The sequence below is a fragment of the Echinops telfairi genome, unplaced genomic scaffold (genome assembly GCF_000313985.2).
Source record: "Echinops telfairi isolate 266 unplaced genomic scaffold, ASM31398v2 ScPeMD7_5592;HRSCAF=6446, whole genome shotgun sequence".
In the NCBI taxonomy this organism is placed as follows: domain Eukaryota; kingdom Metazoa; phylum Chordata; class Mammalia; order Afrosoricida; family Tenrecidae; genus Echinops; species Echinops telfairi.
In genome coordinates, this window is record NW_022109491.1 from 9,063,949 (window position 1) to 9,074,190 (window position 10,242).

Consider the following 10,242-nt stretch of genomic DNA (forward strand, 5'->3'; position numbering starts at 1 on the left):
GAGGGAGAGGACAGGAAGGAGGGAGGGAGGAGAGGAGGAAGAAAAGCGGAGGGAAGAGTCAGCAAAAGGAAATAAAAGATCGGGTTTGAAGGAGATAAAGCGCAACAAAAGAAAAACAGAAAGGAATGTGGCTGGGAGGGGTGGAGGGGAGACGATGCAGAAGAGGTGGACTAGGGAGGCAGGAGGGAGGGGCTCCCAGCATCCAGATGGGAAAAGAGAGGGCCCACTGTCCGCAGCTCCCTGGTCTACTCATGGAATAGCCAGCCAGTCGTGTGTGGGTCCATTCTGAGGCCCCAGTGCCCTTTGCTCTTGGGTGCTGACAGACAATCATCCTTAGGAGGATGGCCCTTAGGAGGAGCTAGCCTTTGGAGATATTGGTAGGGCCTCCAGTCATCACCCGAAACTCCCTACTTAGGCTCCATGAATCGCCAAAGCCTCCATACACAAGGACCAGTCGGGCCTCTGGGGAGCCCACCCCCAGATGGGGAAGGAAATCCAGGGAGCCTCAAGCCCTCCGAGGGCCAGGTGTTTAGGGCAGGGCTGGGTGTGCCCGGTGGCCCTGTGCAAGGACTGGGCTGGGCCCTCGGGCAGCTCAGGCCTGAAGAACGCGGGCAAAGAGCGGGCTGGCCCTGAGAAGAGGGTTGGGCAGGAGCCTGCTGTTCCACAGCCACAGGGCGAGAGGCCTCAAAGCGCAGCCGGACGCTATCCGGAAGGGAATGCTGGCCCGTCGCTGGTCAGCCTGGGTGTGAAGTCAGGCCACTATGCTGGGAGATTGAGGGTGCATTTCCCCAGGGCGATGGTGACTCAAACCAAATGAACACACGGCGCAAGAGCAGCAAGGGTGGCCATAGGTGTCCCACAAGCCTGTCAATAGGATCCTGTGAAACAGTGGGTCAGCATTCTGTGCTTCAAGCCAAAGCCCAGCTTCTGTGGAGAAAAGCCTTCCCGTCCACTGCCAATATCACGCCTGATCATTGCTGTAAGGCAGTGGTTCTCAACCTTCGTCATGCCGCAACCCTTTCATACAGTTCCTCGTGTGGTGGTGACCCCCAACCATAAAATGATTTTCGTTGCTACTTCATCACTGTCATTTTGCTACTGTGATGAATCGGGCGACCCCTGTGAAAGGGTCATTCAACCCCCAGAGGAGTCACAACCCACAGGTTGAGAACCGCTGCTTTAAGGAGTCCCAGTGGCACTATGGTGCACTATGCCAGAGGTAATGCGTGGGCTGCAATCTGCAAGGTCAGCACTTTGAAACCCCCACCAGTGGCTCGGAAGGAGGAAGGCGGGGCTTTTGTAGTAGTTACGTAATCTCGTGTCAGTGGGAGGATTCAGAGTGAAGGAGTGGCGTCTAGCCTGTCCATCAGGTCACAGCTCGATGACCTCATTGGGAGGCGATAAGGAGATAAATAGCTCACTGGTGGCAGGACACACTCAGTCTCTGTGAGACAATCTTGTTGACAAGTCACATGGAGACAGGCTGATGGCAGCCCGAGCCTCAGAGCCGGAGAAGCCACGTGGAGACCCCTGCCAGCATGGAGATGCTTACACCGCCACTGGATCCCCAAGACTTCCCACCCACTGGCCCGTGATCTTCCTGCGTTCAGCATCATTCCAGGTGTTTCATGAGTCTGAAGAGAACTTTATAGATTAGATTTGGACATTTAGTCTAATACGGGACTTATGGACTTGATCTGGACTGGGTGGGGATGTTTTCTCAATATTCAATTGCTCTGGTATATAAAGCTCTTTCTTATCCACATATGAGCGTCTATGAATTTGTTTCTCTGGTCGGCCCAGACTAGCACAGCTTTCTACTCCAATGAACAGTGACTGTCTCAGAAGCTCACGGGCACAGTTCCACCCTGTCCTCCAGGGTCACGACTAGTCAGGGTTGACTCGATGGCGGGGAATTTGGCTTGTGGAATGGAGCAATGGTTACACAGTGGGATGCTAGCCAAAAGATTGCTCATTCGAGCCCAGCCAGAGGTTCCACAGGGAAAAAGCCTGCCGTACCGCTCCCAACAGACTCAATGGGCGATTCTACTCAGTCAGGAACAAACTCACCAACGCCCAACAAGAACCAGCATGGCTTTGTTCTACAACTGTGCTGTTGCCATCCTATCCTTGAAACTTGAAGTCAGGTAAAGTCCTCTGTTGGAACGATGTAAGTGCATGAGAAGGTGTCTTCTCCCACTAAAATATGTACATTCTAAGATTCTTCTTCTTCTTTGTGCTGTGAGGAAAGTAGACTCCATGACCTCGTCTCAGATTTGTCAATCAGTGGAATTGATTTCAGGGCCACTGGGGAGGCAGCTATGAATGATTCTGTCCTTTGGGACAGACTTTTGCTGCGGAGCAAACAGGTGCATAAGAGAGGGCATGCCCCGCACTCTGAGCTATTCAGAAACTTGCTGGGAGGAAGAGGCTGTGTTACAGAGAGCGTTTACAGATGCTGCATCTTGCCAAAGACAAAATTGGTTTTGAGAAAGTATCTGAAGCATCGCTGTAAACCTCGGAAGCATCGTGATCAAATGCACTTGGTAGGCAGTAGGGCCAAGTGGGGATGAAAGCCAACGGTTGAGGATAGTAAGACCAGACGTAACATTTTGAGCTCCGAAGGGATGCAGTGGGAAGCTGCAGACAACAAAGGGAAAGTCCAGACCAAATGAGTTATAGTTGAAGTTTCCAGAAACTGAAGAGTGATCACTTCCGGTATCTCTTTTTTCCCTGCTAAATATTAATGTCTGTGCCCATTTTGTTTCTTTCTCGGTCTTTTAGGGGGAAAAAATAGATGATCAAGAGGCCACGACTCATAGGCTTGAGTCAGCCTGGGCAGTCCCCGTGTTCCTCCAGGCTCACACAAAACCGCTCCCATGATCCACCAGCGTCCTGCAGAAATGAGAACAACAGCCAGACGGAAGTTGACACCAGCCCCACTCAAAGGTAAGATGTTGTTTTTAATCAGGGAGGACGGACACGGTAGAGTCTGATAGCAAAAGTCCCCAACCTACAGATGACCTTCGACAGATCTGTTCCCAATTGGTTTCTGTATCAATCAGTATTCTCTAGACTGCAAATAACAGAAGACATATCAAATGGTTCCTCCTGAAAGTAAGATTTACTACTCTCTTGTCCGTCGCCATCCAGGTGGCTTTGAGTCACGACAACCTTCTGTATAACAAAGCCAAACATGGTCTAGTCGTGCACCATCCTCTTGAACGATGGTGTCTTTGAATCATCACCACATTGTGAGGTGCCTTCTGACCCGGAGGGCTCATCTTCCAGTACCACATGGGACGGTGTTCTGTTGTGAGCCATAAGGTGTTCGTTAACTGATTTTTGGCAGAAGATTCCCTGGGCTGTCTTTATAGTCAATCTTAGTCTGAAAGCTCTGCTGAACCCTGTCTACCATGGGTGCCTCCGCTGGTATTTGAAACTCCGACGGCATAGTGTCCATTATCACAGCAACGCACAAGCAGACAGAGTGGTGGTTTTTTACCTTCTATCATTTGCTAAAGCCAGGCACTCAAGTGATAGTCCCGGCAGCATCTCTCCCCATCCTGGGCTCTGCCTTCCCTGCTCTTGGTCTCATTCTTGGGCAGCCTTTTTTTAGCCTGGCTCCTGATGGATCCAAATTTCTAACCTCAGCCATCCCTATAGGAACATGACTTTTCCACCTTGATGTTTTTAATGGGAGACTTGAATCTCATTGTTTCTGGTCGAGTCATTTGTCCTTCCTGTAGTCCTGTGCTCAAGGGGACAGAACACTTGGAGGTAATGAGGACGTAGTGATGGGGGTGCCTCTGGGGATAATTACACTGATGACAGTCTCGGTGGTGGTTCCCCACACATGGGCAAACCCCGATTGGAAATGGAAGATAATAGCTGTGGATACTTTAACAAAAGGTAGAAAATCGTTGTTTCACCTTGTTATTTCCTGGTGCTTCTGGCTGTAATTTTGCCTCCTTGAGGTATTCACAGGTAATCACTTAAGACCCTAATTTGGGATGCTTCACCAACCAGAAACATGTGACTCCAAATAGGTCCTGTGTACCCAGCCTGGAGGTCACACCTGCATCAGATGGTCCTTGAATGGTGGTTGTCAAGGTCTTTAGGAGAACTAACACACTGCCCCAGCCCAAAAAGAATCGTGAGGGATATCAGCACTGAATTGGGTCAACTCTAGAGTCATTTGGATAAAAGGTGATCTTCCTGAAGATCCACCATGTAGAGAATTCCCCTCTGGGAAAGCGCACCCTTCTTTGGCTCCTGAGAAGCTTCCTTGCACCCTGACCAGCTATCAGCCTTCACAACAGCATGGTGGGCTGGGCCCACGGGGTGCAGGGGTGCTCCATCCGTGAGAAGAACCGTGGTCTCTGACAGCCCGGTGCTTCCAACAAAAGCCAGCTGGCCAAGTTCACAAGCTAGTGGCCTGCTGCTGTGGGGATGACCACGAGGGTGATGAAGACCAAGAGGGGACTCACCCTGTAGCCACCACATCCCCATTTTCCTTTGCCTTTCGTTCAAAATAAACAAAACTCACGCAACATTCTCATCCACCATCTCAGGCAAGAACAAGACGGCTAATGACATGCATCTATTAATCAGGCTCTGTTCCCTGACTGGCTCCCTTCTTTCGTTAGAGAGTATCATTTGGATGCTGTGATGTTCAAAGCCGATGAAATGCTAAATAGAAGTTATGTGTCAGCTCGTATCAAACGCAGCCCTAAAATAATACCACTGGGAATGGATCCTTTGATAAAATATTCCTAAAGATTTCCAAAATACATAATGTTTTATTTTTTAAAAACAAAGTTGGCCAGGGTTGGGTTTTTTTGGGTTTTTTTTCTCTCCTCTACTTTCCAAGTATGATTTCATTCCAAGATGCTTTTAAAGTTGTAAAAATGTGCTTACTGCATGCCTTCCCCCAGTGCTGAATTGTCTCTTTTGCATTTTGTAGTTAATTTTAAGCCCGAGATGGATGACTTCTTTCGTGCTGAGTCACTGGAACGGGAATGGCCTCACTTTCAATTACATCTTGGGCACAACACAGAGTCTGGAGATGAGCCGCTCTCAGCATTCTCCTTAAGAGACGGAACACACCCAGCCCCGCTGGCCCCACGACTACCTGAGGCTCTCCTAGAAGGATCTTTCTCCTGGAGATTTTCCTTGGCAATAGGAAAGGGGAGTTTTAACATGCTTGCTGCTGGTGCTGGTCTTCTATTGAGTCTTGTCTCCCCAGCAAGGCCGTGTGTTGTTGTCTCTCCGGCAGGACCAGGTTCTGCTTAGGTGCCCTGGAGTGGTTTCAACTCATAGCGACACTCTATGTAGCAGAACAAAAAGAACACTCCCTGGGCCTGAGCCATCCTCCCAATTGCGGTTCTGTGTGAGCCCATGGGCTGCAGCCAGTCTGTCGGTCCATCTCATTGAAGGTCGTTCTTCTACTTTGCCAAGTATAGTGCCCTTTTCCAGAGACTGATCTCTCGAGACATCAGTGTTGTTCGGTGCTGTTGAGCTGGTTCCAAGTCATAGTGGTCCCACAGACAACAGAGCACAGCACCACCACTCCTGTGCCACCCTCACAGTTGTCGGTACAGTTGAGCCCTTGGTTATGGCCCCTGTGTCGATCCATCGTGCTGAGGTCTCTCTCTTTTTTGAGGTACCGCTGGAAGCTCAGTGCGTCCATGAGCACATCCTTCCACCGGTCTCTTAAGCAGGATGGAAGCTGAAGAATATGATTATCATGGAAGGGATCATACAGAGGGCCAAGTCTTGGATTCACCAGCATGATCTGCAGAGCAAAGTCTGGTCACAACAAGGCCTGGCGTCTGAGGGAGCCTGCTGGGTGATTGACATGAAAGGCAGGGAGCTCAGTTCAGAGGTTATGGAGGCTTTGGGGGCGGGGCGTGGGGGGCGGGGAGTTGGACGGGTGATGTTGATCAATTTCCATGCAGGACACAGCATGACCGGCGTGGGAAGACGTTTTAAGAAAATGGAAAACTGTGAACAAGACCAGGAAAATTAGGCCGAGGAATTGTTTTCCATCACAACAATGCAGCTGCTCACTCTTTGAGGGCGGTAAGGGCTGTTCTCATAGAGTTTTACTGGGAAACCTTACTCCATCTGCCACACATCATGAACTTGCCCGTTCAGCCTGCCTTAGCTTTCCAGACCTCGAAGAACATTGGCAACGAACATGACTTGCGTCCCTCGAGGAAGCCCAAACTTCCATTTGGGTGTGATGTAAATACCAACAAGGCCAGAATGCTTCAGGGAAGGGTTAGGGAGGTGGAAGTAGCACCTTCAGAGATGGATAGACCTGGATGGAGGAGGCATGGAGAACCAACCACTTCACATTTTGAGATATTTGCTTAGTAAAAGGTTTCCATTCTTTATAGCGAGCTCTTTCTGCTTACTGCTCTAGATGCGGTAAGCCAGCATAGGAGGGAACTTCAAGCCATTTGTGGGAAAATGGAATGAAAAGACAACAGGATTTCCCCAAGATGTTCTGAAGTGGTGGAACGTTTCGAAGTCCCTCCTACGTTGTGCTTGTTGGCTACCATTCAGTCAGTTCTGACTCACAGCAACCATGTGGCAGAGTAGAAGTGTCCTCGTAGGATTTTCTTACCTGTCACCTGGACCTAAACAGACGGCCAGGTCTTTCATCCACGTGCCAATGAGTGAGAAACCAAGAGTTCCTTCAGCAAACCCATTTCCCCCGGCCATGGAGTCAACCCTGACTCATCACAACCCTACCTTCAGAAACTACAAATTAGGAGTGGTTCTCGGAGGCGAGAGGGAGGCGGGAAGAGGGAGGCTTTGCATGGGGTGGTTTGGGTGGTGGGATCATTTTGAAAACGGTATCAGGAAGGGTGGCAACAAGTCAGGGAATCTCAAATGTCATGGACTTCTGCTCGTTGAACTTGTTGAGTCTCATTGTGTATATTTTTAACACAATAATAAAGAACCAGGGGATGATAGATTGTGGGTGGAGGCAGCAAAAATTAATAACCCCGGCAAGGGAGAGCTTTGCTTTCACTAGGAAACTCTTATTTCCCTTTAACCGGGCTTGTGGTCTCTGACTGCTGGCACTGCGTTCGTGCAAAACAACCCCGCAAGTGACGTATGACGTGCCTTTCTATCAACCTCAAGGAGAAGAGACTCTTGAACCCGAGCGGAAGCACTCAATTTGTCCCTCACCAGAAAGAGTGTCTGTAAAGTGCACTGTCCCCAGAGAGCCCCAACGGAGTCATACTCTTCCGTAATGAGAAAGCCGAGGGACCTTCTGACTCTCACTCACCCACTTTTCACTTACGGGGACCAGGCCGTTAAGTGAAATCAGAGTGGCGCAAATATGACATCACTATCAAATCACACCATGAGGTAACTACCAAGCCATTGAGAATGCAAATGGCACCTAATGAGATAGTTCTCCCCACCCCACCCTCAAATAAAAGGCATGTAGATTAGATCTGGAAGACTAAATGATCAAGCTGCAGACCCAAAGCAGTCTTCCACGGGCCAGGCAATGGGCCTGGGCACTTGTCAGCTTCTTCTCTCGTGCGTTACGAACCTGGTGTGATCAAGCCAAGCACGCACTGCCAACAAGTCAACCGCGACTCACAGGACAGGGTCCGACTGCTACTGTGGTTCGTGGGACTGTAAAAGGAGCGGAAAGCCTCATCTCTCTCCCAAAGAGCCGCTCGTGGTTTTGAATTGCTGGCCTGCCAGTTGGTAGCCCAACTCACAGTCTCCTACGCCACCAGGACTCGCGACTTGATAGACAGGGTATGAATTGAAAAAGTGTCTATAAATTAAAATCAGGGGAAAAAATTCGGCTAATCCATACGTTGTTCGTGCTGAGCATGGTTGTTGTAAGGAGGCAGGGTCACCCTGTGTGTAACAGAATAACACCTGGTCTTCTGCCTTCCGCACAGTAGCATATATGTTTGAGCCACTTGCTGTCACTGCTGTGTCACTCCATCGCATGAAGGAGCTCCCCCTTGACTTTGCCCTTCCTGGTGTCCTTCCCTAGGGACTGGTCCTTCCTGATAACCCTCCTGACTCCAAAGGGACATTCTGCCTGTAATTCTTCCAAGAAAGAATGCTTCCTCCTTCCACTATCGTCAGTAGTCCAACTCAGTATGTCTAAATCACCGCTTCCCTCCCTCCACTTCCGCATTCATAAAACTCCATCTTCATTGAAGCCATCCCCCAACGGCCTGCAATCCCAGCGTCCTCAACGCCTGCCCCTCCCCTGCCCTGGCTAAGCTTCTGCCAGCAATGATGCCCTTGGTTAGGTACTCAGCTCAGCCCCATAGACTGGGACACAAGTAGTGAGAGACATTACAGGCTCTCCCCGGCTGGTCCTCGGCCCCTCATCCTGCTCCTCTCTCTGCTCCAACCCCTGTGGAGTGTGCCTTCTGTTGCCTGCTGGGACTGGGGCAGATAGAAACTGCTAGACCAGAAGCAGGAACCAGACTGCGGCTCCGGGTAGGAACGGCTCTGGCCCAGGGAACAGAAACCAGTGATGCCCCAGGCCCTCCGCACAGCCCCAGCTCCATGCCTCAGAGGCCCTGCACACACCATGCTCACGTGGGGGCCCAGAGCCCTGTTCCTCCATGGGACTTCCTCATGTGACTGAGCCAGTTTCTAGAGTCGTGGGAAGGGGCGGGGACTCCGGCCGGAATCCTAGCTCAGCAGCCTCACAAGCTGTGTGCATGCTCAGTTTGGAACCTGCATCGGGCCAGGCTCAGTGCACAGAACTCTGATTGGCTCCTGTGTCTGTGATGTGACCTGCTTATAGAATGCAGCCATTCCACAGCTTTCTCCCATTCAGTGTACGTGGGTGCCAAATGCCTCTCCAACATCCATCCGAATCCCCTCTTGAAAGCCAAGACCCTACAGGGAGTGGCCATGTCGCCCTTCTCCCCGCCACCCCCAAGCACTCCCAGCCCACTTCAACCAGGCTTCCAAGCCCCCCTCGCATGAAGCTTCCCTGATAGAGTTCCTCCGTGCTCAGTCACATCCTCCTGGGGTCCCACAGCTTCTGAACGACACCCCAGGCCCCTGACACGGCTTCCAAGTAAGGGCTTCAACCCAATTCATTCCAGCTCCAGCTCCATCTGAGAATTTGTATTTCTGCCCCAGTTAGACCGATTCAGACTGTACATTTGAACTGGATTCTTTGACTCCCAGCTCTGACCTCCACGGCAGGATCTCCCTGGGGGAGCTGGCTAAACTGTGGATTCTGATTCCGTCTATGGGGTGGAAACGCAAATGCTACACCAGGGAGCTGAACCAGAGTGAAAGATTATTTGGAAGCCTGCTTACAAGACCCTGCTTGCTCTGGCTCCAACCGACAGTCCTCCCTTTTCTCCTTCATGCCTCCTCTTCGGCCTCCATCCGTGGCTTTGGCCCCTTTGAACTCATTCTCTTTCTTTCTAAACTTGCTGCCCCGAGTTCCCACCCAGTGCCTTTGCACATGCTGCCCACCCTTCCTGGCACTCCTTTCCCTCACTCTCTTCACCTGACCAAGCCCTGGGTCATCTTCCAAACCCCAGCTTAGCGGCTGTGCCATGCTGTCCCCCAGCCTCAGCCTTTTCTGGGTAAGGTCCTCCCCTACCCACTGCTGGGCACCCTGAGTGGTCTGCCGTGTCCTTCAATCATGTGTCTGGTGTCCACAGCAAAGGACAGGAGCTGCCTCACCCACTACCAAGGCAGTGGGGCCCACCCACTGGGATGGGCTCCTAGCAGGGTTTGTTAAATGAAGGAATGAGCTGTGATGTCACCACCCAGCAGGACCGCAGGTTCCTGGGGAGAGAGTGGGGAGTCCTAGTCTTGGGGCCCCGAGGTCCATACATGCTAGCGGGCTCCTGGTCAGCAGGCTTGAACCCTGATGAATCCGCTCAGTGCCCCCATCACTCAAAGTAGACACTTTCCTGTTGGTGGTTGGAGCCAGCACCCGAGGACCCCAAGGAGCAGGGTCCGGAAGATGCACAGGGTGCCTGGAATCTGCTCTCCAGCCCCTGAGCCAGGTGAGCATAGCCCCAGGTCATGCCCACTGCCTGTGGAAGTGCTTTACAGAGTCAGGTGTGCAGGCAGAATCCCCCACCTTGGGGTAGTCCCTTCATTTCAGAACGCTGGGGACCGTGGCCTACTTGAAGTGGCTCAGGCCGAGCAGCCTAATCAGAGAGAAGGATGCTCCAGCACGGTCCTGATGGGATTACTGGGAGA